Source organism: Aedes aegypti, chromosome 3 (genome assembly GCF_002204515.2).
Source record: "Aedes aegypti strain LVP_AGWG chromosome 3, AaegL5.0 Primary Assembly, whole genome shotgun sequence".
NCBI classification, from domain to species: domain Eukaryota; kingdom Metazoa; phylum Arthropoda; class Insecta; order Diptera; family Culicidae; genus Aedes; species Aedes aegypti.
Window position 1 is genome coordinate 115964809 of NC_035109.1, and position 27556 is coordinate 115992364.

Below are 27556 nucleotides of genomic sequence, written 5' to 3' on the forward strand. Positions count from 1 at the left end.
TATGAGAATTTGAGTTTTTCCCATCTCTGATCATCTGTACATTTAAAACAAATTAAACTGTCCCATAGCATAGCATGCAAACCAGACATTTGTCGTCAACAAGGTTTCCGAAACAGCACTAACTCGGTGTGAACATAAAGTTCCAAACTCAAAAGGAAACATCGACGGAGTCTTTTTTTGTTAAGAATGAGAATGAGTGCATTAGTGGGCTTGCCTATATCATGGGCTTTCTTTTACAAGTTTCATGTCCTACTTTCCGCAGCTGCTTTCTCTCTCAAGCATTTGAAAATGATTTATTCATGGAGTGTTTATTAGCTCTAAAGAAATTATCAGTTACTTTACTACCATTCGAAGCTCAGGAGAAGGTTGGGAGATCATGACCAGGTTTTCAGCTCAAGTTACAACTTGCACAATCACCAGAATATTGTCTATATTGTGACCTTGGTGCCCGAGAGATTGGCGTCGTCTAGCCATAAAGTGAGCTTCTGTGAACTTTTTGTTTTAGGCATTTTTTTGTTTTATCCTGCTATTTAAATTCGATCAGATTAAAAGTACACACATCAATGCAAAATTCTGCACAAAATTGTCCGTAAGAAGGATTTGCCAAGTTAATAGCTCGAGCTTGATTCGTGCTACGAAGGAAGTTTTTACTTAACAGAGAGACTTGCTTTGTTGATAGGCAGACTGCTTTTGTATCAGTCATAAGGAAAAGCATGTTGTAAGGATAGAAGAATGGAAGCGTAGGAAAACTGTTTGTTGTTTGGCTCTGGTTCAAGCGATTGCTATGAATGAATAGTTTAAGTGTGATAGATTTAAAGTGGAAAATAGAAGCAAGTGATAGATATAACTACAAAGTACGAGGGAAGTGACGGGCCTGGGATTGTACCCATGGCCTTCTGCTTTTGAAGCAGAAGCGGTAGCCATTTGACCACCAATCCTGTCTTCAAGTAAATGTCAGATTTATAGCAAACATAAAAGAAGAAGACCAGATTCATACCAAATGGAAACATTATATTACCATGAGTATATCGGCTACACATCTCGTAATAAAGTCAGGGACTCGTTTCACGAATTGAATGTTTGACTGCATTTCAAACTGAACATTTTTTTCTGTGCAGATCGGAAGTTTTAGAAAAAAGCAGACGGAAATTTAAAAAAATACGAGAGGATTGTATAACTAAACTGATAACTTATGTTGCATGCTGTGAAAAATGATTTTTTCTTTCATTTTCTTGATGAATTGTTTTCTCTTTGATGGTTCTACGTTTCTACTGCAACTTGATATATTTCTCCAACACAGATCATTAGCATTTTAACAGTCATTGCTTGGTACACATTTATATGGTATGCTCAGGAAGTCGAGAAATATTGATATTTCCATTCAAAAATATTGTCTTTTTCACTTATCAGCATCTATGGAAATATAAAACATTGTGGAAGAAACCAGACAAAAGTATATTTTATTCAAGTTCAAAGTATTATAAAGTATCCTCGTTTCATTAATCATCTTGACAATCATTACTTCTACGTAGTTATCAATTACACAGATTGACTGCTGAGAAATGGTTTCTGTAGCACAACTATGTCTGATATGGAATTCCATTGTCAAATTGGCAAGCAGTCCGAAAAGCTTCACTTGAAGCAAAAATAAATCATGTTTTACCCAACAAGCAAGCGAAATTCTGTCCCTTTTTATTATTGTGTGTTTGACCCATAGAAAACGCAGTGCTTTGCTATCATCACGTTAATGTCATCGCTGTTGTGGTTTGGCCTACCTTCAACTTTGTTTTCATTATTCAGTTCCACAGCTTATTCTAATAGTTTCCGTCTGAACTACTTTCAAAAATTATAGTTTCTCGCCATATATTAAATATATTTATTTCGTAACTTAACTTAGTAAATTCCTCTAACGACAGTTGAACCCATAACCGCTTCATAGGCTGTTAAACGTGTTTGCTCACATGACAAATTGGAAGCCCTCGAATAACATAGTACTACATTCAGCTTTATTGCCATTTTTATCACAACCTTCGGTTGCCTGAAAGAGGCTTGGAGATCTGGTTGGGGGAACCTTGTTAGTGGATTTTACTTTTTATGGCTCCAGAAATAGACTTATGGAAGGGAGGCGGTTTGGGTCTACCTCAACTTTACTCACATAAAATACTACTCATTTGTAACAATATGGTTTGGCGTGAAGTGGTTCAAAAGCTATCAGCTTCGCACGAGCAGAATTGCCATCGTAAACTGGAGGTTATCAATCATCCATATTCGGGTGCTCGTTTGCTTCTCAAAAAGGGGATGACACGTGAACGTGCTCTTTCGAGAGCTGAAACTTTCGACTGCTGAAAATAGTGGGAAATTTTTATAGCTTTTGCCTGGTGCCATCAGGGATATGTAAATTAATCATATCCGAACTGAGTATGAAAGCTCGTTCATAAAAAATGACGCGGGAAAATTATTCTGCTTCACATCACTCACTCTATCTACAATCGTATGTGTGGAGCAATTTTGATTACGCCATTCAAAAAGTTTTGAGTTGATATGTGACCAAAATTATTGGGTCATTTGAATGAAAGGTAGTGAATGCGAAAAATAGAAAACTTGGCAAAGAAAGCTCTCAGGTTATGACAGTTCAAGTGCTCTTAGAATACTAAGCTGAGATGTAGGCTCTATCTCAGTGGGGACGTAATGACAAAAATGATAAGAAGAAGATTCTCTAAAATAAAGTTAGACTAAATATGACTCTTCTGGGCCAACACACCACGTGTATAAATTTAACACATCCTGTAAATCAGTTCAGTGTTTTTTCTGCTGAGAACATGGAGTCTCAAATTATACGATGCACTTAGATTCGCGAACAGTGGCATAGCTAGGGTTTTTGGGATCCGGTATGAGGTCAAATTTTGAGACCTCCAAAGTAAAGGTAGACTCCGAGTTACTGATTTACCATTTTGCTAATTTGATACTGTCATATTATTCGAAGAACGAATTTCGAACAATCCCTTATTTCCAACAAAATTATAACAAGTAAATTTTATTAAGCTATTTAATTACCAGGAATGGACAAGCTGATTCTTTAAGATTAGCTAACAAGCATGTAATCAGTAACCAACTGCAATATAATAAGGCCAGAAGTATCATAACTAATATTAGTTTTGGCATATTAGGTATTTCAAATTCACTTAACTATTCATGAATGTTAAATTATTCTAAAATTTCCTGCGAAAGCAATGGAACGTATGTAAATTTTCATATGTATATAGAGACGTAAGCCAAAAGACGTGATCTGTCGTCAAGGCTGTCTGGCTATCTGTACATCCCTTATCTATAATGGTTGCATAAAAGATGGGAATTGCATACATGTTAGATGAGAGTTAAAGAACGTGTAAAATGTTCGTTAATCGATGGCCTGGGAAGTGAAGAAGAGTTTCAAGACAAATAGTAAGAAGAAGAATAAGAAAGTGGACTGGAAGAAAATCACTTATTACAAGTTTTCGCTCAAAGTAGTCAAAGAGGCCTCCATAATAGGACGGATCTCTGATTGAAGCAAATTTAAAAATATCTTTTGACGGCTTTCAAAAGACAAAATAAAATTGAACATTATATAAAAAATAACAAATATGTTATTTTTATAGCTCTAATAAAATACCCTGAAAAAGAATTTTCTGCAGAAAAAGTTCAATAACTTTTGAACTAAAACAGATATTTTTCCATGAAAATTTGCGTTTATTTAAGTTCTAAAAGCCGTTCATAGACTACTATAAGAATGCTGGGCTATATGATTACGCCAACTCGGATTCCCTTTTTAGAATTGTATTAAAACTAGGAGTTATTGAACCTCTGAATTGTGTGGAAATTGTATCTTGGATTCTGTAAGCATCTTGTTTATGGGATCCTGCCATTTGGTAGGATCCAGCCAAGGCTCTAATAACCAGAGCGTTTATGGTTAACGGGTAGCATTGATTGATTGAGTGTTTAAAGATTCAACCAGGGACGAAAATACTCAATCTACCCTCGCCTACATTGATACTTGCTGGGTAGAATCTTCGTTGATTTTTATTTGTTTTTATCCTCACCTTGACAACACAACAATGATTGGCAAAGCGCTTGCGCAAGATTTTCAGTTTCCTTTTAACCTGCTGCTACTCAACCGCTTTGTGATAATCGGAAACAAAAAATGATATTCATTCTAACTAGCTTGACTTTTTTACATTCCGCTTCGGGAAATTGTAATTTTTGCACGAGGCACACTAAAAACGCGTCTATATAATCGATTCCGTGCATCGGATCGATCATTACCCATATAGCAGCATATTGCTTAATTATTATGAACCTCATTGATAATCAATTTTCTAAAACTGACACTCTTCTGCTTCTGATAATCAAAAACACCAACGACATACGGGCATCGTTGTTTGTTTTGCCAATCTACTTTTGAGCCATCTTAATTGGTGCATTCATATTGGTGGTAGTGCGGTTACTTTGATTGTGGCATAAATGTCGGTGAATTGAGTATAGTGAGCATGATTTTTTTTCGTCCCTGGATTCAACTCAATTTCATCATGATTAATGATTAAATTATTTGAAATCATGATTGTGATTGATAATTAAGTCAATGTATGGACAATAATTATTATTATTTTTTATGAAACATCAATTTAAGACGAATCGTGATTATGATTAATGATTAAACTCGGTATAATAGGTGATTATGATTAACCCAAACGTGCCTAATGTGCCAAATTTAATAAAAAATTTCAATTTCAAAATAATGTTTCCAGTCGTTTTTATTAAATTTGCGTTAATTTAGAATTTCTTCTTGTTTTTATTGTTATTTTTTCTTGTATTTATTGGCGAAGAGTATTTGCTCGCCTTACTAGTATTTTTTTGTAAGTGAAGTGTTCAAATTCGATTAGTTGTTTATTCATACTTCAATAATCCCTCTAAAGTAAAAGTTTAGCACTATATTTGTAGGTCTGAAACATTTGGCAGGAACTTCCTTGATTTTTAGATTGAATCTAGATAAAAACGATTTGTGATTGAAAATTGTGAATAATTTTATGTATCAAAGTGCCACATATTTTTATATCCGTTTCATTGCTAATAAATGGTAAAATTCATCACTCTGTAGTGTATAACCAGTTTGTTGCATACTTTAAGGCGTTTAGTGCATACTTTCAGGAGTTTAATCATTAGCCTATGAATGATTTATCATTAATTATTATGTTAAATGACTTTGAATATGCCCTTATACACCGTCCACAAATCACATAATTCTCGAAGGGAGGAGAGGGTTGGCTCAAGCCTTACTTTTGTAAGACAATTTTGAAAATTGTCTTACAAAAAGTATTACGAAAGAGGGAGGCCCTCCCCGAAGTAATAAATTACCTTGTTTAACGTGTTGTAATGAATGGGTAGCACCTACTAGGCTAAAATGACTAATATTCGATCTACACGAATTTTGTGCGAATTTTCGGATTGTCATACAAAATATGCACAAATCATTTGAGTGACTCGAAAACTAGTGCTTCATCTAGAATGGTACCACTTTAACCGAGTCTTTGGATTCGGATCATGAACAAATGAGAAAAAGCACCGTCCTACAAGAAGTAAATACTTAGGGGGCAAGGGGCAGGATTTCATATAGTTTAAATCAATTTTAAATGTTCAACCCAGGATAAGAATAGATCGAGCTTCTACGAAAACAAAAAAAAAAATGTCTTTAGCTCGCCAACGTAAAAATTGCGAAATATTATAAGAATGTAAGACTAGAAAATAAGGTTTGTCTCCCATTAAATCCAAAACATAATGATTTTTCTGCAAAGTATCAATGATTTAAGAATGTTTAATATAGTTGTGAAGAAAATTTTTCAAAAAAAGGTTTTTTTTTACCTTTTGTATTGCGTATATTAAAACAGTATATCTTATGGGGCAAGAGGGACACCGCAAATTTCTCATATAAAATTTAATGAAGATTTGTTTTTCTTGTTTAATATTGCATACAATCAATGTTTCCTACTAATTCAAATCAAAATGACATTCCAAAAGGTTCCTGAAAAGTTTTACAATTATTCCGACAGCCAAATAGGATGAAAACTTAACTTATTTCATATAATTACGATTTTATTATGAAGGTAACTTTTATCCAGTAGTAATTAGGCCAAAACAAATCTTTAAATCTTCGTTTGTCACATGTTATATCCTTCTGGTTGTAAGCTAGCCTCAGAATATTATTTAGTTCACATTAGTGTTTTTAAGCAATTTCAACATTGGAGCTGCCCATAAATCATAAATGGAAATGGTTAATAACGTGTCCTTAAAATTAGACTAATGATTGCATAATTACTTTCCGGCAAAAAAAGCACATAATATCCGATATTGAGCACTAGAGTACATAAAAACAACAACTTTGAGCGTACTTACTGAAGAGTTTGTACAACCAAACTCCCTCCCGCTTCATAATTTCCAGCACTTGGTTTATTGTAAGAACTTTTCCACGATATTTACACTACTTTTCTACATATACAGCCATTCCATGAAAAACCGATCTAGTGGGTCTCCGAGTTCCGTGAAAATTTGCCATTTTGTTCCTTATCCGAAATAAGGATACACGTATTTTTTGATTTTTTGATTAGGGAGACCATTTCCGAAATAAGGTGACCAGAAAAATCACGATTTTGCAAAATTTTTATTTTTAAAAAATTATAACTTTTTAGACAAAATGAAGGCTAAAGATTTTGACTTTTCAGGAAAAATATAATATTTCACAAAAATATTGTTTTTTACATGAAAAAACTCAATAGTTTCCGTTTTTTCGTGTTTTGAAGGCCTCGGGACCAAAGGGGCTATCGCTGTTCTCATTTTTTCTTGAAAGTTCAGAAAATTTTACGTATACTGTCAAATTTTCAGCGATGTATGTTTTTTAGTTTTTGAGATATATTTTTTTTTGAAAATAAAAAATCAGTCATTTTTTATCGGCACACACTGTAGGTCTCAGCGCATTAGATTTGTAAAGTTTAAAAAAACATAACTTTTGAACAGCTTAACCGATTTCCAATCTTTTTGTATGGAATGAAAGCTTAAGGTCCCTAATCAAATAATCCAAAAATACGTGTATTCTTATTTCGGATAAGGAACAAAATAGCAAATTTTCACGGAATTCGGAGACCCACTAGATCAGTTTTTCATGGAATGGCTGTATACACAAATCCGATGTGAATGAAAACAAGATGGCAGATGGTAAAACAAAATGCTGAGAATATCGGCAACCTTAGGTCGAAACCGATATATCAACATTCGAAACAACTGAGTTCGGTGAAAACATTGTTAACGTTGGTACTCGGCTTACATGGTTGCCGAGATACGGGTAAAAAGTAGAATTAACCGAGATTTGAGTTTTAGAAGTTGCCGAATCTCGGTTAAAATTATTTTTAGCTGAGTTTTCAGCAAAAATGTGAAGAAGCCGAGTTGACTCAGCATTTTCAAATGCCGAGCTCGCGAACAAAATTTAAGTGTGTGCAAGTGCAAGGTTTTGTTGCTGCCAACACTGCCCCGAAATGATACTGCAGACAACTGAGTTGAAAGATTGAATTGACAGATGTGTCAAACGAATTATTGATTAGTCATTAAAGTGTGTGAGCGGAAAACGAAAAGAACTTTCATAGCAGGCTACATAGTTAAAGCTTAAAATTAATAGGTTACTTAATCTTAATATAATTATCACAGTTTTCTATCACAGATTATAAACTAAACTTAAATATTAAAATTTTTAATTATAAACTAAGTTTAAACCATGGGTACAGAACTGTTATGGAATTAGGTCAAGATATGGTCAACACCGAAAATTGTAAGAAACTTAGCTTAAATAATAAATGTAAATCTAACCTTAATAAACATTACAGCTAACAGCTGCTTCGCACCCGCTAATCTGAGTTTGCGACCTGCTTATTGTATTCGGCGTAGCCTATTATTTCCGTAACAGGTCAACGAGTGGCCCTTTTGCCCCGTGCCTCGTTGAAAAATCTCATAAGAAGATACATTTTAAAAATTCTGAAATCAACATGTATTTCTAATATTTTTGAAAACAATCGATTACGTCACTTTGAACAAGAGATAAGCTTGCCTTTACACAAGAATAATCTTCAAAAAAAAGTTCTAATTCACCATTTTACGAACCGATCCATATTAACATGTCCTTCTTGCCCCCAGCCCCCCTAAGGGTGTTTCTTAGCCTTATTGTAACGTCTGCAAATATAAAACAAAGCCATGCTGTACTTGGCTGGATTTGAAACTTCTTTGGGCATGAACTATCAATGTGTTTATCACAAAATATACAATTTATGTATGCATTAGACTTTGACTTGTGATTGAGATTATGATAATTGATTCAAATTAGCAACCTTTATGATTATGATTAATAGTTATTGATTGAAACACAATTTTTCAATGATTATGATTGAAGAATAACAATTAACTCTTATTTTTTAAGATCAATAATTAGCATTTTCTATTAACCATAATCAACAATTTGATTTAATTTGTGATTAATAATTAACGCTCTGCTAGCAACAGTATCACAAAATCGTGAAGTGAAAATCTTGCTCATGGATTCTGTGAGAACACTGTCAAATATTTATAACAACTGTATTCAATATACTATTGGATTTCTGTCCAGAATTTTGTGTTAATTTCTTCCAGAATTTTTTTGGAGGACATTAAATAAAAATGTTCTGGGATTTTCTTTAAGTCCAGCATCTTATTGAGTGAAGTTGAATTCAGTAAAGTAAGAACACTTGCCGGCACGAAATTCAGTATGCGTTAAGCTTTCAGCGTGGTCGCACGCTCTACGACCAACTGCGCCAGGAGGACGCAACTCGGGATACACTCGGGTGGACATGGATTTGCGAAAAGAGATGTATTCATAGTTAGTACTCGGATTCAGTTTAGCTTAGTTGGTTAAAGTGCCGGTCTAGCGTACACCGAGTCGTGAGTTCAAGTCTCACTAGAACGCGTATTTTTTCGCAAATTCATGTCTCAATTTGTCAAACAAACACACTGTGTCTTCTGATTACAAGTTCCCAAAACTATGCTGACATCCTAGCCAAATATCGATTGCACTTGATAGATTTCCAAAAGATGTATTCTGAATGTATATATTATTTTTCATATCTATCTATCTATATAAATCTATACAAATAAAAATGGAATGGTGTTTGTATGTCACGAAATGGCTTCAGAACGGGTCAACGGATTTAAAAGATTCTTCCTTCGTTTTGTTCGTCAAGGGTTCCGACGTGTTTGAATGTATAAAAATCCCAGGATATTTACCGAGAAAGTCGAAAAAACGAGCGTGAACGGAACTGTCATTTTGTATGGGATGATCCATGTCGTTTTTCAACAGCCTACTTGATAGCAAGACGAAGTTTGCCGGGACCTCTAGTAATCAATATAATTGAATTGAATGAATACGTTGCATACCTCTAGGCGTTTAACGCTATATGGAAATGTCTAACTTAGATAACAAAAATGGTCCCAGTTTGTCAAAATGGTTTTCGCTAAGAGATTTGAGACCAAATTCATGTTCTACTATAGCTAGGCTGTCAAGGATAAATGACGAACTCATTATGGCTTCATCAAATAGTGATCGTAGAACAGATTGTTTGAAAGCGTTGCAAAAATGCTAAAATCTTATAATTTTTTAATATTTGCATATAAATTCTCAAATGCCCTTCATTCCAACGAAAATAGCTTTAGCATGAAATGTCATTCTTATACTCTTTACTTTTGTATTCGTTTTGCTCAACTGATTAACAGAAACTTCGTTATTTCGTTTAATATGTTGTGGGTCTCGCACTATCAAAGTTACCCGCATTATCAAAGGTATCCCGTTTTACGGTATGTAATTTTGAGAAATTCTCTAAGCGATTTCAATTTCACTTATCCTGCTATTCTTTGAGCTAGTCTCAGCCTAGGATATTTGATGATTCAGGAACCGCATCAATTTTACGTCAGATATTTTGACGCCTTATTCAGCCGAGTGGTTAGAATCCGCGGCTACGAAGCAAAACTATGCTGAAGGTGGCTGGGTTCGATTCCTGGTCGTAATGGAACATTCCTTAACTTCCCTGGACATAAAATATCTTCGTACCTGCCACACGATATACGAATGCAAAAATGACAACTTTTGCAAAGAAAGCTCTCAGTTAATAACTGTGGAAGTGCGCATAAGAACACTAATCTGAGAAGCAGGCTCTGATCCAGTGAGGACGGACTGCCAAGAAGAAGAAGACGAAGAAACACTGGCGCTCTCGGCGGGGGCCAACTGGCCAACCGCACGCTACGGCACTGGTGATATCAGGTTCTTATGTTGAACATCATTCACGCCGTGTATATCGCAGATAATTACTTTCAAATTGATTGAATAACATATTCAAAATGCCTTGGCCATATATTATCTTCTTTTTTGATTATGTGGTAGAATTCAATAATCAACATAAGCATTTAAATTGTTAAATCCTATTTCAACTTTCTGTTCAACTATTGAGATCTTAGTATAGCTGAACATATATAATATGCGCCCAACAGATGACCTGCTGCAAGAAGATATAAATTGTGTTTCTGCGAATGGCAATCTTCATGAGTTATGAAAGAATGCTTTCTAAGTGTAAGCTAAAGTGTGCTCGAGAACGTTTCAATCCCTCTTTCAAAACTCATTGACCATCAAGCCGGTGTGAAATTTATTGCAAAAGTTTCCTTGCTAAAAACGACCCTACAGTCTTTACCTCATCCTCCCAAGGCTACATTGCGGGTGCTTGTTCGAAAAGTTAATCGGAAAAATCAAAACGAAGATTTGCCCGCATCTCACCTGCAGTGTATCAAATCTGTAACTTTTCCCGAACCGGCACAAACGCTGGTGATGAATGCTTTAAAGTAATTTATTCAGGACGTACAACTTTCCGACCCACACAGGTGCGAAGAACATTGGGGTTTGAGGTCGTCAAAGCTTCCGGAAAATATCGGTACATGTGTACGAACGCAAACCGTGTTTCTGTGCAATGGGAGCGAGGGCAGCGACCGGACGACCGATCGTAATTTCCTGCATCAGTCCATGTTTGTTGGGAATTGTCAACCACGGTCGCAGCATCATACAAGCCCAGATAAATGGACGTCACTTTGTCGGCACTGGCCAAAGACCATTTTTTTGAACTATTGATTTAAAAATACACATGCACAATAAAATAATAAACAATAAAATGTTTAAAAAATCCAAACTGCTAAAATTAACTTTGAAATGTACAGAACCATAAGCTTTTAGAATTAGATGAAGCATAACATAAGGCAAATATTTCATTCATTGTTTTACATTCTACTTGAGTATTATATTTCTCACTATTTCGAAATTTAGTTCGATCGCGTTTTGTTACAAGTGTAACATCTGTTTATCTTTTTTACAAACATATTATTCAATACAGTTCGATAGCGGAATGTTAATGTGAGTTGGGAATTTATTGGTGCCGTGCAGGATGGCCACAGAATTTTCACCCGTCATTGACCTTCAGTTGAGGTAACAACGAATGGTTTTGATTGACTACGAAATGAAACACAGTAATCTCTTACTGTAGCACGCGCCAATTTGTGCCTCGTATATGGACATCTGTGCCATATGGGATTCCAGTTAATTTATTTCAACACAGTATCGTGTTTTCCATTAATTTCAACATATTACAAGTTGAAGGCTCACATCTACTCGATTTAATCGTCTGACCATTGTGATGTAGAGCTTCGTACATGGGGAGATTACTGTTTTTCTATGTACATTCACTCATAAAGGAACACTATTGTGTGCGGTAGATGTTTTGTTCGTTGGTTATAATTTCAAAGTTATTGATTTTTCTAGTCAATTTTTGAATGGGGAATTAAAAGCAGTAATACAAACAGATTTATGAACAAATCGATTGTTTGATTGGATGATGTAACTGTTGTGAATGTACACAAATGAGTGTGATATAAAAATTAATGTTGCAGCGATCAAAATTGAAAAAAAAAACTAGGATTTTACTTTAATTTGCTTCCAATTGATTGCATCAGTTGCTCGTTTTGAAGCAGTGTCAACACACACGCTCTCGTATTCAATCGTCATCGTCGACGCAATGAATATAATATGATTGCAAACATTTGCTCTATTAGATTCGGACTAAAAATAAACCCCTTGCTCTAGCATATCGTTATGTAAGCTTGTTCGGACTTCTGCTAATCATCGTTCTTTCTAACTGGAATTATGTTTTGCGGTGGTGTAGCTAGGGTTTTTTTTCTGGAAAGAACTTAATATGGGACGCCGGTGGTTTTGTAATGATGTAATATTCGTCGAAATAATCATGGTTTTATGAATTTCTTAGTATGCATGGATTTTTTTGTGAAATTATTTTTTAAATATCCGTGATACTGATGCGCAAAGCAGTTTAAATAATTAGCATTGCATTTACACGAATCTATGACATTTGGTCGAAAGACATTTGGTCGAATGACATTTAGTCGAATGACGACGGACATTTCGTCGAATGGATATTTGGTCGAAAAGGTTTAGTTGCAAGAGAAAGCATAGCATATTTAGAGAGTAGAATTTCCTCACTAATACAAGTGTGATTGAATAATCGAAAAAGTATCAGCCATTTTACCATCAATCTCTATGGGATTAGTAACAACATATTCAACATATTGTCAACATATTATCAACATATCAAGCTTAAAGTTTTTAATGGTTCATGTTGCTGTTTCGTTCAGGCATGTTCTGCGATTAGCTGATCCTAATTGGAAGGAAGCCGACTTTTGTCTCCTCTGACAACTCGTCTTCACTTATCCGATGCATAGAATTAGCACAATCATTTTTAATAACGCAAAGCTTCTACAGCAAACTCTGTTATTCACCCGAGGTGATCAACACTGCCTGTAAAGCCATGTATTTGATTGAGGAATGTTATTAAGCTGGAAGTCACAATAAGCCAATTGGCCATACGCGTAAGTAGAGTTACCTAGCATACACTTCGTCATAAAGGTTTTCCTTAAAACAATTTTTTCCTGGCATTTTAATTCTGATTTCCGCATTCAAAAATCTTACCCACGTCCGTAAGCTGCAAGACCCGGAATTTAAAGAAAGATCCTGAGCACTCTCTCTGAATTCTTTTATCAAATGAAGATCAGCAGTTCATTACGAAGAACAATGACATTTCAAAAGAATAATAAATAATGAAAACAATATGTTCACTTCGTTTAGTAATAAAATAAGAGCTTGTAGAGCAGTCGAAGATAGATGATATTTTCAAAGAATAATAAATTCACTAGAGCTAAATATTTCAGTCAATGTAAAAAAAAATCTACTTATAAAAAGTTCATTTGAATAATCATCGAAATCCTAGATTTTGGCATAACTTCAAATTACAAATCAAAAGATGTATGTAATTTAAAAATAAGACTACATAAAATGTCCATTTTTATTCAACAACAGTTAATGATTCAGATTATTCCAAAGAATACGTTATATTACCAACTTCGCAAAATTTAGAAAACCATAATCAATTTAACCAGATGATCTTTCAATAAACCATTTGAAAATAAGCTTTCAACAAAATTTCCGTTCAACTAAACGTCATTCAACCAAAACAAATGTTCCAAAGCAATTCGACCAAATGTCCTTTCGACCAAATGTACTTTCGACCAAATGTCATTCGACAAAACATCATTCGACCAAATGTCATTCGACGAAATGTCCTAAAGCCCATTTACACAATCAAACCATTCAAAACATTCACCAATGATTCCGAATGATGAGATGAATATTGGAGAGTATTTCCCTGAGATTTTCGATAGCTATTACTCAAGATTTTCTTCAGGGATTTCTTTTAAAAAGACACGGACACCGTCTTCAGCCATTTAGCAGGGGATTTTTTTTTATTTCCGTACAAAGTGGGCCGAAGGGTCTCAGATTTTCATGAAACTTTTTCCACAGGCAGGGCTCATCAATATATGAATAAAAAAAATTGAAGAAAAATTCAGGGTCGCTTATTTTCCCGGAAAACCTGTTGGAATTTTTTTGCTTTCCTCTGACACTACTTTGTTTCTACGATGCTTCTTTCTTGAGTTATGATTTTTCAAAAAAAAAAGGCTCAAAATGGCACATTTGCACATTTTTCACGAAATTGGCCATAACTCAAAAACGAAAAAAAAAATACCATTTCAAAAATTTCAGCGATTAAAGCTTATGAAATAACCTTCTCAAACATATTTTTTTTGAGAATTTTCCATGAGTTGGAGCATAGTTTTTCCGGCTTTTCTTTACGAATTTTCTCAACGGTGGAAAATTTTGTGGAAAACTGTTTCCAGTTAATTTTTTTTTATTCCTGAGAAAATTTGCTTTCATTTTTATAAAAAAAAACTTTGTTTCTATGATGCTTCATTCTTGAGTTACGATTTTTCATAGTAAGTAGTGTCAGGGAAAAACAGGGCCCAAACCCGTACGGAAATAAAAAAAAATCCACTGCACAGACTGTAACTTTACACTAGACAACGGACAAGCATGCTCCAGTGGCACAGCCGAGAAACTTCAATGTCGAAAAGTTGCAATGGCTGAAGCGGGAATCGAACCCACACCACATGACACGTAGCGCTTAAATGCCTGACGATCATAACCGCACGGCCACGAGGCCCACCAGTTAGTTTCGTACATGATATTGTAGCAGTTTTTCTTGATGTTCCTCCGGTAATTTTCCCATTAATAAATCTTATTTATGTCTTATAATTTAGTAATTCATATCATCAGGTAGTGTCCGGTCATTTGACCGAAAGCCTTTTAGCCAAATGACGTTTGGCCGAATGCCATTTGGTCGAAAAGGTCATTTGGCCGAATTCCGTTTGGCCGCAACGTGAACTTAAAATGTATCAGCTTCCTACAACGGATTTAAAATGCGGTCCAATAATTTATTAACTAATTTGTTTGTACATTTATATAATGTGATCGGACGTCAAGTTTGTTTGTATATAGAGCACCAAGGAAAACATAAAAATGATATGTTAATTAAGGACGAAGCTGCGAATTCCACACATCGTGTGAAGACTGTAGACTGTAGACTGAAGGCAAATTCGTGTTTAGGTTGACGGTGCGCCAATGGTTTGCTAAAATTGATTTTTGATGATTTCATCGAAAGTTTTTCTCTCTTTTATGCAAATGCTACTCTCTCGGATTTGGCTGTGCGCTCATATATGTATTGGTCATATTACTTTTTTGTTTTTCAATGTTTTTGAACCATTTTTTTACAAGTTTCCAAAATAAAAACTATTCTACTTTTAGAATCTGTGTCGATTTTAATCATTGGTCATCAGGATACGGAGATATTCTAAAATTAACCCACTCAGATAAAAAATGTCGATAAATTTTCAAATTATATGGTATTACAACAGACAAGCAGACGTTACAATAATAATATTTTGCGATCAAAATCCTCGCCACAATATCATTGTTTCTCAATGCCAGAGTATTATTTTAATTCCTTTATTCAGCCATTCCATGAAAAACCGATCTATTGGGTCACCGAATTCCGTGAAAATTTACTATTTTGTCCCTTATTCGAAATAAGGATTCACGTGTTTTTGGATATATTGATTAGAGCGACCATTTCCAAAATTAGGTGACCAGAAAAATCGCGAATGTGCAAAATTTTTATTTTCAAATAAATCATTACTTTTGAACCACTTGACCGATTTTCATTGGACGAAATGGAAGCTTAAGATTTTGACTTTTTAAGAGAAATATAAAATTTCTCAAAAATTGTTTTTTTTTTACGTGAAAAAATAAAAAAACTTCCGTTTTTTCGTGTTTTGAAGGCCTCGGGACCAAAGGGGCTATAGCTATTCTCATTTTTTTTCTTAAAAGTTCAGAAAATTTTACGTTTACTGTCAAACTTTACATCGCTATGTTTTTTTAGTTTTTGGGTTATACATTTTTTTTTTTAATAAAAAATCAGTCATTTTTTATCGGCACACACTGTAGGTCTCAGTGCATTAGATTTTTTATTTTAAAAAAATCATAACTGTTGAACAGCTCAACCGATTTCCAATATTTTTTTATGGAATGAAAACTGCAGATTTCAACTTTTCAGGAAAAATACAAAACTCTGAAAAAAATTACATGAAAAAACACAAAAATGTCTAGTGTTTTAGGCTTTTCTTGTTTTTTTGGGATTTTTTTTGGATCTGGGACCAAAGAGGGTATTGCGGTTCTCATCATTTAGCTTTCATTTTGTCCAAGAAAATTGAAAATCGGTCAAGCGGTTCAAAAGTATTGATTTTTTAATAAATAAAAATTTTGCAGAGTCGCGTTTTATCTGGTCATCCTATTTCGGAAATGGTCAAAAACATGTGTATCCTTATTTCGGATAAGGAACAAATCGTTTTTTCATGGAATGGCTGAAGAGGCGACCTTCTATATTAAAATTTTTATTTTTAATCCTCTCTAGTGCTTTCTTCCTGGTATTACAACAGCTAGTTCATATGGGTACAGCATATAACATGGCTGGCATGAAAATTTGTTCGAAAATCAAAGGCTTGTTCTAAAGAGATAATTTTGATTTTCTGTTAGTATGGGGATACTGACAATTAATATATTTGTTATATTTAGCTTGAATGCACTAAATGTGGTTTTGAAGTTAAATTGTCATGAGCGTCAAGCAAATACCAGATGGCGGTAGTGTGAAACGTCAAATGGAAACAAAAACCATGTAAACACTTCTTTTTATTATCAATCTTACCAATATCGTTGGATATACACATTTCTATTTCGAATGCACCTCGGAAGCACAATATCAACGAGGAAGTATATCTGCATCTGGCTTTGCTTGTTCTCAATGACGATTCATGCTGGGAAAATCTTTGTTTTCGCCTTGAGTACAGGTGCACTTGCTGCATAGATTTCCAACAACGCACACGGAGAAACAAAAGTACCCAGGAAACATCCAATATATTTTTCAGTTTCTTAGAATCATTGTGTAATGCGTTATTACACACAAAAAAATGGTGCTTGATCAACCAGCGTTGCGTAATGAGTCATAACTCTTACGATACGCACAATTCGGTGCAGGGATGTAGGTAGTAATTTCATGCTAATATGGCATGATGAAAAACAGCTTATTACGATGCGAAAAATATGTTAAACATTCCGAAAACTTTGGTACATTTAATGTTCAGTGTAGGTAATAGGCTCATCGCCACTCTTATCCAACGCACGACACAAGGCACGTTAGTCGGATGACGTTAGACCTTTTCCCAGTTTCCACGTACATACAAACATCCTCATCGCCCGGCAAAGAGTAATGTCAACGACAAAGCCAATCGCTGACGAAGGCAATCGGATAAAATGTTGAAAATTAGATTTCTTAGTTACGTCGTCGTCGTTGCATTGGATTTCATCTCCAACAGCGTCGTCAGCGTACCTTGTATCTATCAGCTTGATATGCATTGTGTTAGCTGTCGTTATCTGGGCGATGCGTGGGTGCGTGCACGTGACATCGATCCTGTAGGGGTTTCAATTATTATGCACTCTTGATATGAACCATGAAGGATTTGATTGGTTTTGGAACTGGCAAGGTGAAATATCAACAATAGGGTCCTGAAGCCCTGTCTTTTTTACTCATATTTAACTGTGTCATATTGGTTCGATCACAGAATATTTTTATTTTTTTTTTATTTTGTCACATATTTTGACTTAAGCTCAAATTTGGGATATATTTTGCTTTCTATACACCTTACGAAATATCAAATAGGAACATTATGTACCAAAAAACAAACCACTATTGCGTTTTTGACGACGAAATAAACGTCAAGGTTTGTCAAAAGTGTCTACACGGAAATGCGGATCAACTCAAACCTAAAATGTTTTAACTCAAAACCATAATTGAGATCAATGATCAAAAAATTCACTTAGTTTTCAAGGTCCTCATTAGGTTGTTTGTCTTTGATTCCATTAGAAAAATTAACTCGAATTTGGGTTGATTCCACGGAAAATTATCTTCATTCAATCCGAGTATAAGAAGAGTTGCATATCAAAATTTGATTGATTGGGCTAAAATACCCCCATTGCGTAGATGCAGCTCTCTATTATTGGCACATTTGATTGAAAGAAAAAAAAATACCGAAGGAATAAAATTTTGATTTTGTTTTCTTTTTAAATTGAAATTTAATTTTGAATAATTTGCTATTTTACCGTAATTTTCCATAGTAGTCGCCAGAACACACTCTTACGTTATTGAGTAAAAACAAGTTGTTGAATTTGCTAAATAAATGTGTCTGTAAGTAAAATTTTCATAATTCAAAAATGTCACTTTGACAATTCATTTTACCCCAGCCGCTTCAACTTTCCCCGGTGTACCTTATCAAGGTGAGGAGAAACTATTGATAGTTGAGCCGTCTGGTCCTGATTTGGTTTTAATCGTGACCAATACTGCCCATAACTGCGTAACAGTCACATTCGACATTTTTGACAAATTGGAGTTAATACCGGGGAGAGTCATCAAATGATAAATACTTTCGATCATATTATAGGTCTCATAAAAAGTATCAGTGGTTTTCAAAAGAGTATTTGGTATGTTTTTTGGATTGTGCTTATCTATTATTATCATGAAAAACAAAAACAATTATCTAGCAAAGAAAGCTTTTATTTATTCATCCACATTAAAACAAAAGCTATCTCTGATAGATTTATTGATTTTAAAGCTTATAGAACACAAAAACAAGCTCAGTATTTGTAAGGATTCAAGGTCCCAAAGAAGGAAAAAATAAACATTTTTTATACCAACTCATTACACAAAAAATGCTTCCACCATGAAGTGAAAATTGCTCATAGCGTAAACGCATGGTTGATAGGTCAAAATGTTCAATCAAACGTCAATTCCTTTGGCTTCCTACCATCAAAGAAAAGATCAATCAGTTTTCACGTTTCAATAATTGAAGAAACATGTCTATAATACATAGTACATGCCCTATGGCGCACCAAAGTGGAAAAAAAATCGTTACCTCCAGATACGAATACACGGAAGGAACGAAACGGCCCCGGCCCGGATGGCCAATAAAACAATTATTTTCTTTCCATTTTCCATCATCAGGAATCGTTCTTCCAGAAATGTAAAGAGTGAAATTGCCGATAAAGTTTTTCAATTTAGACGCAATTGCTCGAACCGAGGTGTTCTGTTGGAGCGTTTCCTAAGCGCTCTTGAGGTGCTGGAAGCATAGTGAATTTGCGTACATCTTGGAAAGATGAATTTAAAATTTGCAATTAACGATAATCGGCTGATTGCACGTTGAGGTACTTTTTTCTCGGATCGCAGTCACAGCTGCAAGTCATATTTCATACTGTTGGAATGGGTCAGTTTGACTGGGGTTGGTTAAATTACAGATAATTAAATACTAGTGATTAAGTTTTGCTCTGAGAACTCGTTCACTCTGTGGAATATGCTGAAGGATTATAATGAAAATTGTATACTTAATAATGTTCTCAAAACGTTATTTATGAAACGCGAGAAAACGGTTCTATTTTAATCTGCTTCTTTCTGGTGTGACGTTCCAACTGGGACAGAGTCTGCTGCTCAGCTTAGTGTTCTTATGAGAACTTCGACAGTTATTAACAAAAATCTTTCATTGTCATTTGACCATTTTACATGTGTAGAGTGAAGTGGGAAAAAGTACGATTGAGACAAGAGTTTCTTTTAAAGATTTCTACAGTATCGGATATATAAAATGCACCAAATCCGTCTTCCCATACAAAATAGTCAACTTCAGATAGCTATACCTTCTCCGTTTCTCAACCGGTTCTTTTCATTTTTTTCTGTGACGAACTGTAAATTACATCAATTTTCAATAACTATTGATGAAGATGTGTGAAGAGTAATAATTCAAAAGTTAGGTTGAATTTTGACAAACAAAAAAATGCACCAAAACATAAAGTTATGTAGCACACAAACTACACGTCTTCTAATTTTGGTGTGTGCAGTGCGTCATCTCATGCTGAATAGTGCGGTGAAGACACCAAATTGATCCGACGTAATCCTGCACTTCTAATCGCATTTGTTATGTGCGCAATTTGCTACATCTGAATTCAAATTGAATTCCTCGATGGTCTTTATGTGAGGGGTCATTCAAAAATTACGTCCGTCATTTAGGGGAGGACGTCAATTTTCGGACTTCTAGCAAAATTAGAAACTTTCACATAATCCGGTGATCTGGGAAGCAATGGGGATTAGGCTCTGCGGTTCTCACTCAACGGTCTATTACGGATGCTCCTGTGCTTGTTAGTTCTCAGCACTCCACTGAGCTGCTCGTCATGCTCTTCGGGCGGACCGGTTGGATGCCGAGTCTTGCGATTCCGGTTAAGGGGTGACTTCCGGTACGCAAACGCTCCGACGACTCAAAGCCGATGATTCGTCGTGATCGGCGTAGTTCCTGACGGTGAAGCCAACCTACTCTGATGGAGAGTTCCCTGACGGAGGAATGTTCCTCGAAATCGGTAACGCGTTGTTCTTACTCCGTTGTTGGCCGGTAGACACTGGCGCTCACGACTCTAGCCGGTGATACTTTACGTACCACTCAGAGTAGTCCCCGGCGGTGGGTCCACTCCGATAAAGATTTCCCCGGCGGCGGAAGATCTTCCGAGCTGATGCTATCCGTGCAGATGCCGAGGTCGTCCTGCGATTCCGGTGGTGGGAAGCTTCAAGTTCACAAGCGCTCCGACGATCATTTGCCGGTACAACAACGCGATCTACTCGACTATTCCCCGACAGTGGACTAGACCTACTCCGCCTCGACGATGGTCAGCCAAGTGCCAATGTCGGTTTTGCAATTCCGGTGGGAGGATGACTTCCGATTTGCAGCGATACTACGCTACGCCCGTTCTACTCAATCTAGTCTACTCCACTCGCGGCCCGGAGCTGTGGTTTTTTACATCATCTCGCTTCGTATATCTACAAATCGAGGGAAGTTGTCTATAACATGTTCCGGTGTCTCCTCGACATTTGGACAGGCCGGACAATGCACATTGGTCCCAAAGCCATATCTAGGAAGACAAAAATGATTGCGCCTTAACCGTCAATTTTAGATATATGGTGTCTTCGGCAAAGTTTCTCCATATTTTTCAGACATTTTTTTCAGAGATGTGAAATTAGGGTGGCCAACATGGTTTACGAGATCAGCACATAAACTTTTTTGCTGACGCATTTAGGACTACACAATGTTTTACAATGTTTTAGAACAACCGATTTGGAGCAACTTTGCCGAAGAACCCAAATTTCTATCTCTTATGGTTCGCGAGTTATGATTTTTTTTAACAAAAAAGTTAGGGTGATACTGAAAAATCAGTTTTTTCTTGATAACTTTTTATAAGATAATTTCTCGCAAAAACTTTGTTCGAAGCACTTTTAGAACTTTTGATTGCGCAACTTTTTGCCGAAGAAACTACTGTTCTATCTATTATGGTTACAGAGTTATCAGAAATTTTCTTCGAAAAAATGGTTGTTTTCAAATGCCGATATCTCCGAAAGGCGCAAACGGATTTTAAATCTTTTGTCGGCATTAGAAAGATCATTTCTTTCTCTGTTTATGGTGAAAAAAACTGTGAGGGCGTTTTTTGTTTGAAAAGATTGAAAAAATTTGAAAATAATATGTTTTTAACCGAAAATTGTCTATAACTTGAAAAATATTCGAGATAGCTCTTTGATGCCTTCAGCAAAAATGTGCAAAATTGAAAGTTCTGATAGTGCTTCATACAAGGTATTCATAAAAAAATCAACGCTTACACATATATTCACCATAAACCGAATTTTATATGGTAAAGAAAGCGAAAAAAGGGATATTTGCTAGAACAATCGAAATAAAGGTATGTATGTCATTTAAAATTGAATACACATGTATTGATACACGCAGAGAACTAACAACGATTCAAAACAATAATTATTCTTGTTGTTTTCAATAAGCTTTTTCAGTTTGTTGTAAATCAACAAATTGTGCTGAAACAGCAATGACTTTTATCAAAACAAATAAAAATATTGTTGGATTTGCTGGCAGCATTTTCAATTTGATTTTTGTTGAAACAACAAAATAAAATCTTTATTTCAAATCATAGAGTTATTTGTTTCAGTTACTTTTATTGTTATTGTTATTGATCGTTTATTGAAACGAAAATTTAACTCAGTGTGTAAGGCAGTGTGTGGCCCGCCATTTTATTTCGCGCTGTAAACGGAGTGTAAGAAAAAATGGCTGACGCGGAAGAGTTCATCGAAGAACTCGATGTGGAAAAAAATATCCGTGGAGGAAGTCGAGTTGATAGAATTGCTCAACAGTTTTAGAATTACTGAAGCTATTATTGAAGCCCTTCTTGGTAAGTTTTAATCATTCTTGTATAGAATTTCAATTCTCATCAGCCTTTTTCGTGATTGCAGTTAATTCTTACACGATTGAAACGCTAAAAGTGATTCAGCGGCAAGAAATCGAGCTGCTGATTCTACCCCCGTCGCTTGCGGAGTGGACCAAATTCATTCATCCATTGGATATTTGGAGAACAGCGCAGGTACTTATGCCATTTTCAATCTTTATTTATTTTTGTTGACATAAAACTATTTTTAGGGGCTACCAAAAGTCCAAAAAGTTACAGCAAGTGGCAGCAGCTCTGCTTCGGTGCAAAATACCATTGTAAAGCCTTCTGAACCAAGGATCACGTGGGATTCATGCACGGCCACCTATTTGCTGAAAAACTCCTCGGAGGCACAAGCCATCATACGAAAATACAGCCAAACACCGTTTCTCTCAAGATCCGACAAAATGTATCACCCACTGAATTTAAAAATATACGGTAATAGAAGTTATGATCGTTTTTCTTAATTTCAAAATAAGAGCAAAATAAAATTTAGCGGGGTGGAGGGGGAGCAGATCTGGGATCAATAAAATCTTTATTTATTTCTAATAAAAACATTTTCAAATTAAAAACCAAGTGTGATTTATTTCAAAAATGTTATGTTTTATTTTAAAGCAAAAATATTGTTATTTCGAAAGAAAAAAATATTGAATCAAAAATTAATTTTGTTGAACCGCATTGGACCCAGCTGTCAAATTCAACAATTAATATTTTTAAACTGAACTGCTTATAGTTATTAAAACAATGAAAGGATATTATAAGCCGGCAAATAATACAGAAAAATGGTTGAAATGATACAGATTTTTGTTGATATTAAAAATGTTTTCGCTGCGTGTATCGATCATAGTAAGCGGAATCTAAGGAGTTGAAAAAAGGAAAATTATTTGCTGATGTGATGTAGTTTTCAAGTGATCAAGGCCACCTTCTGGTTCGTTACCTTAGACAGATATTTGGGATTTATATCTGGCTCTTGTTCAAGATTCATGCATTCTTCAACAGGCGAATGTTGCCCTGACTAATTCGTTGTGGCAGATTTATTGGATTTGATTGATTTGAATAGGATAAGTTGGATGCCCAGATAGAATAATTGCAGATACTTCTATATTTCTAGGGGAAGATATCACGGGAAGTAAGGTTTTGGTAATTTGAAGGAATTCTTCAAAGTATACGTTTTGTTATCGTTTGGGGTTGATGCTATGATAAACGGAACCAGTATTGAACGCATGACCTTCTGCTTAGTAAGCCAAAGCGGTAGCAATTTATAACCAACCACGGATTAAGTTAGCTGGACAAACATTATGTCGCGTGAAATAACAAGACATCGTTTATGGATTAATATTCCATGGATCACTGTTAAAACTGCTTGAGCAACTAACTTTCCCTTACTCCTTACATTTCGCTTACTGTGATCGATCTTATTTAATTACATATATTTTCAATTTGAAATGACTTTGCCTACAGTTATTCCGGTTGTTCCAGCAAATATCTCTTTTTTCGCTTTCTTTACCATACAAAATTCGGTTCATAGTGAATATATCTTAAAGCAATGATTTTTTATGAATACTTTGTATGAAGCACTTTCAGAACTTTCAATTTTGCACATTTTTGCTGAAGGCACCAAAGAGCTATCTCGAATATTTTTCAAGTTATGGACAATTTTCGGTTGAAAAACATATTATTTTCAAAATTTTGTCAATCTTTCCAAACAAAAAACGTCCTCACAGTTTTTGCACCATAAACAGAAAAAGAAATGATCTTTCTAATGCCGACAAAAGATTTAAAATCCGTTTGCGCCTTTCGGAGATATCGGCATTTGAAAACAACCATTTTTTCGAAGAAAATTTCTGATAACTCTGTAACCATAATAGATAGAACAGTAGTTTCTTCGGCAAAAAGTTGCGCAATCAAAAGTTCTAAAAGTGCTTCGAACAAAGTTTTTGCGAGAAATTATCTTATAAAAAGTTATCAAGAAAAAACTGATTTTTCAGTACCACCCTAACTTTTTTGTTAAAAAAAATCATAACTGGCGAACCATAAGAGATAGAAATTTGGGTTCTTCGGCAAAGTTGCTCCGAATCGGTTGTTCTAACACATTGTAAAACATTGTGTAGTCCTAAATGCGTCAGCAAAAAAGTTTATGTGCTGATCTCGTAAGCCATGTGGGCCACCCTAATTTCACATCTCTGAAAAAAATGTCCGAAAAATATGGAGAAACTTTGCCGAAGACACCATATATCTAAAATTGACGGTTAAGGCGCAATCATTTTTGTCTTCCTAGATATGGCTTTGGGACCAATGTGCAATGTAGAGACTCCGCGTGACCGAATTTGTGCAGATATTTCAGAAACCATACATGGCCTGAGCTGGGTCAGGAAGAAGTAAACATCTCCATATTTTCCGCTCGTCCACACCGACACGTTAAGAATGAGACTGTGGGTCCATCTTCTTTTCTCAGAGTTATTCCACTCCTGCTACCCCTTGACCATTGTATGCAATCTAATGTATTGCTCACATTCCTTGTGTCCATTTGCTGGTAGCATGCTCTGCCTCAGCCAGAGTGATGCAGATGAGGATCATTCCGCCGATAACCCACACTACCTCCGACGATATAGTGTAGTAGGCACTCTATAGAAATGAACTGGAACATATCTGCCAACTTCCCTCGATTGCGTTTGGTTCTCAACGCTGCAGCCGCAGACCCCGTTTCTCAATATAAAGGATGATACGATCGCCAGAAGATGCCTTGTACTGCTTCTTGGTCCTCCAATGTTAGACATGATCCTAATACTGTAGTAGCAGCTTTTGCTGCCTTCTTGCAGGCATATTCTACGTGGCTGTTGATGTTACCATTACTCCAAGGTGCTTTAGAGAGTGTTTCGACGAGATAGCGTACCACCTTGCAGTTGCTGACCAGCGCCACATCCGTTTTAGGAAAAGCCAACTGCAGCTTGACTCCAGTTATCCACGGTTCAATGATGTCTAGCGACTCCGCCGTCAGCATCACCACCTCCTTCGCAGTTTCGCCAGTTATTGCAAGAACGGCCCGACGATCTCGACTACATTCGGCAGTGTCAAGGTTAGCCCTCCTTCGTACACAAATATTGTAGGTAGCCCATCCTTCGTACACAAATATTCGGGGACCCGCATTCTGTGTAGAGCTGCGACGATAGCCTCCCAACTTGCACTGTTGAACGCGTTCTTAACATCTATCGTTACCACTACGTAGTATCGGTTTCCTCTCCCCTTCTGCTTGGACGACGCTTTATCCGCGCACGCGATGACCGTCCGAATTGCATCCACCATCGAAGTCTCTTTACGGAATCCGAACTGCGTTTTCGACAATCCGTTCTCGCTCTCCGTAGATTGTCAGTCTGCCGAGGATATAATGGTACACACGAAGATTCCGTCAATTTTAACGATCACAAAACCCTTGTTTTAGTATTCGACTACTTCTAGGATATGGAATCAGCCCATTACTTGTATTGCCATCGTCTCTGCTCTTTCTGCTACCCAATTGCCGTTTTATCGGGAGGAATCCGATACGGTTCTGCAATGATTGCAACGTAGCATTTTGTTTACGTTGTCGATTGCCCCAACAGTTGTTGTGCGGCGTCACAATGATTGCGGTTCACCTGCGTTATCTTCATCATCATTACTGACCTGCTTTCGGCTTCTGATATTTGGAACATTTGAAGCCACCCGTCGCATGACCTTTCTCACTACCTTTCTTGCATTGGTCGGACCTGTCAGGGCCTTTGCAGTTTATTGCCTGGTGGCCAAAATCCATGCATTTGAATCACCTATCCACCGATTATGTGTCCCAAGGGATCAACTTCAGCGGTCAGACCGTCCATCCCATCTTGACCTTACCAGCCTCGAAGAGTTTTTGGATGCTGTGACTGGTATTCGGATTATCACTATTTGCATACCCCGTACGCTTTCCTCAGCCAGGTGAACTGCGGTGCTTCTTCCAAGTTGCATTGAGACAACAGTGCACCCCTCACGTCATCTTCTGTTGTGATCAAGTCCAGATCTCTATATTCGATCACTGCCTCCTGGGATAAGGCACTCACACTTGCCTCGTTGCCCAGCGACTTCGCGACGAGCTCCCGGCAGGCCGAGCTCAAGATCGACAGATCTGTTTTGTGTTCAAAAAGCATCTCACTTTTCTGGGTACGCCTGGTTCTCTCCAGGTTTTCACCCAGCTCTTTTAGATCTGGATCATACCTCTTTCTCCTGAAAAACGCCGCGTAGGTTGTCTTGTCGCTTGTTTCAATGACAAGGCATCGCCCTTGAACCTCTCACGAAGTGACCGTCGCTTTTCTTTCTTCTTCGGTTCCTTTCTTTTTGTCTTCCTCTCCTTACGTGCTACATTCTTCTCCTTCTGGCTTTACACGCTGCGCCATTCGCTGCCGTTATGCTAATTGCTGACGTACTCATTGTCGCTTCTCTGTTTTGTGGGATATTCCTGTTTTCCTGGTGTATCCCTCGTTCTTTTCTCCGAGCGGGTGATTGGCTTGCTCCTAGGCGTCTACTGTGGAGCGGCTGTTGCATTCACCGGGATCAATGCATTTTCGTTTTTTTTTTCACTCCAATCCGCAATTCTTTCTGTCCGCGTTCTGCGGCTGTAACGGTGGACTTGATGCTCATGACTAGTTGCTTAATCATGAGGTGGACATTGTTTTTGGTCTTAACGAACTTGTTGACCATCCTCTTTACTTGCGACAACTCCGACTATTTGTGCTGCCGGTCGTCTCTAACAGTGCTACTCCCCGACTTTGGTGTGAACACTTGACTCAGGAAACCTGCATATCGCTGGTTTCCCGGAGGCGCACTCAGTGTGCTCCATCTGCTAGTGGTGGCTACTACCGTCTGTGGTATTACTGGTGATCTCTGCATCTTTTCGCTACTTGCAAATATTATCGCGTCTTCGTTTCCCCCACTAAGTAGATTCTCCATCCAATTCGACTATTTGCTCCGTTTGATCGGGTCAACCATCCGGATCGCTCTCTCCACTCGTTGTATATAGTCGCCTCTCGTGATCCAACTGTTGTCTATGCAAGCAGGGAGGGTTGACAGAATCCTTTACGGAGATTGTGTTTAGAACCGAATCGG

General features: G+C 36.5%; 1 protein-coding gene and 1 long non-coding RNA gene across 3 annotated transcripts in view; both read left to right on the forward strand.

The window, feature by feature from the left end:
• LOC5564337 (GTPase-activating Rap/Ran-GAP domain-like protein 3) overlaps window positions 1-27556 on the forward strand; it is a 469292-nt gene that overhangs the window by 249614 nt on the left and 192122 nt on the right. The window lies entirely within an intron of this gene.
• LOC110678558 lies at window positions 22196-23272 on the forward strand. Its single transcript, XR_002501735.1, has 3 exons — window positions 22196-22408; window positions 22470-22597; window positions 22654-23272. It is a non-coding gene; the product is annotated as an uncharacterized LOC110678558 (long non-coding RNA).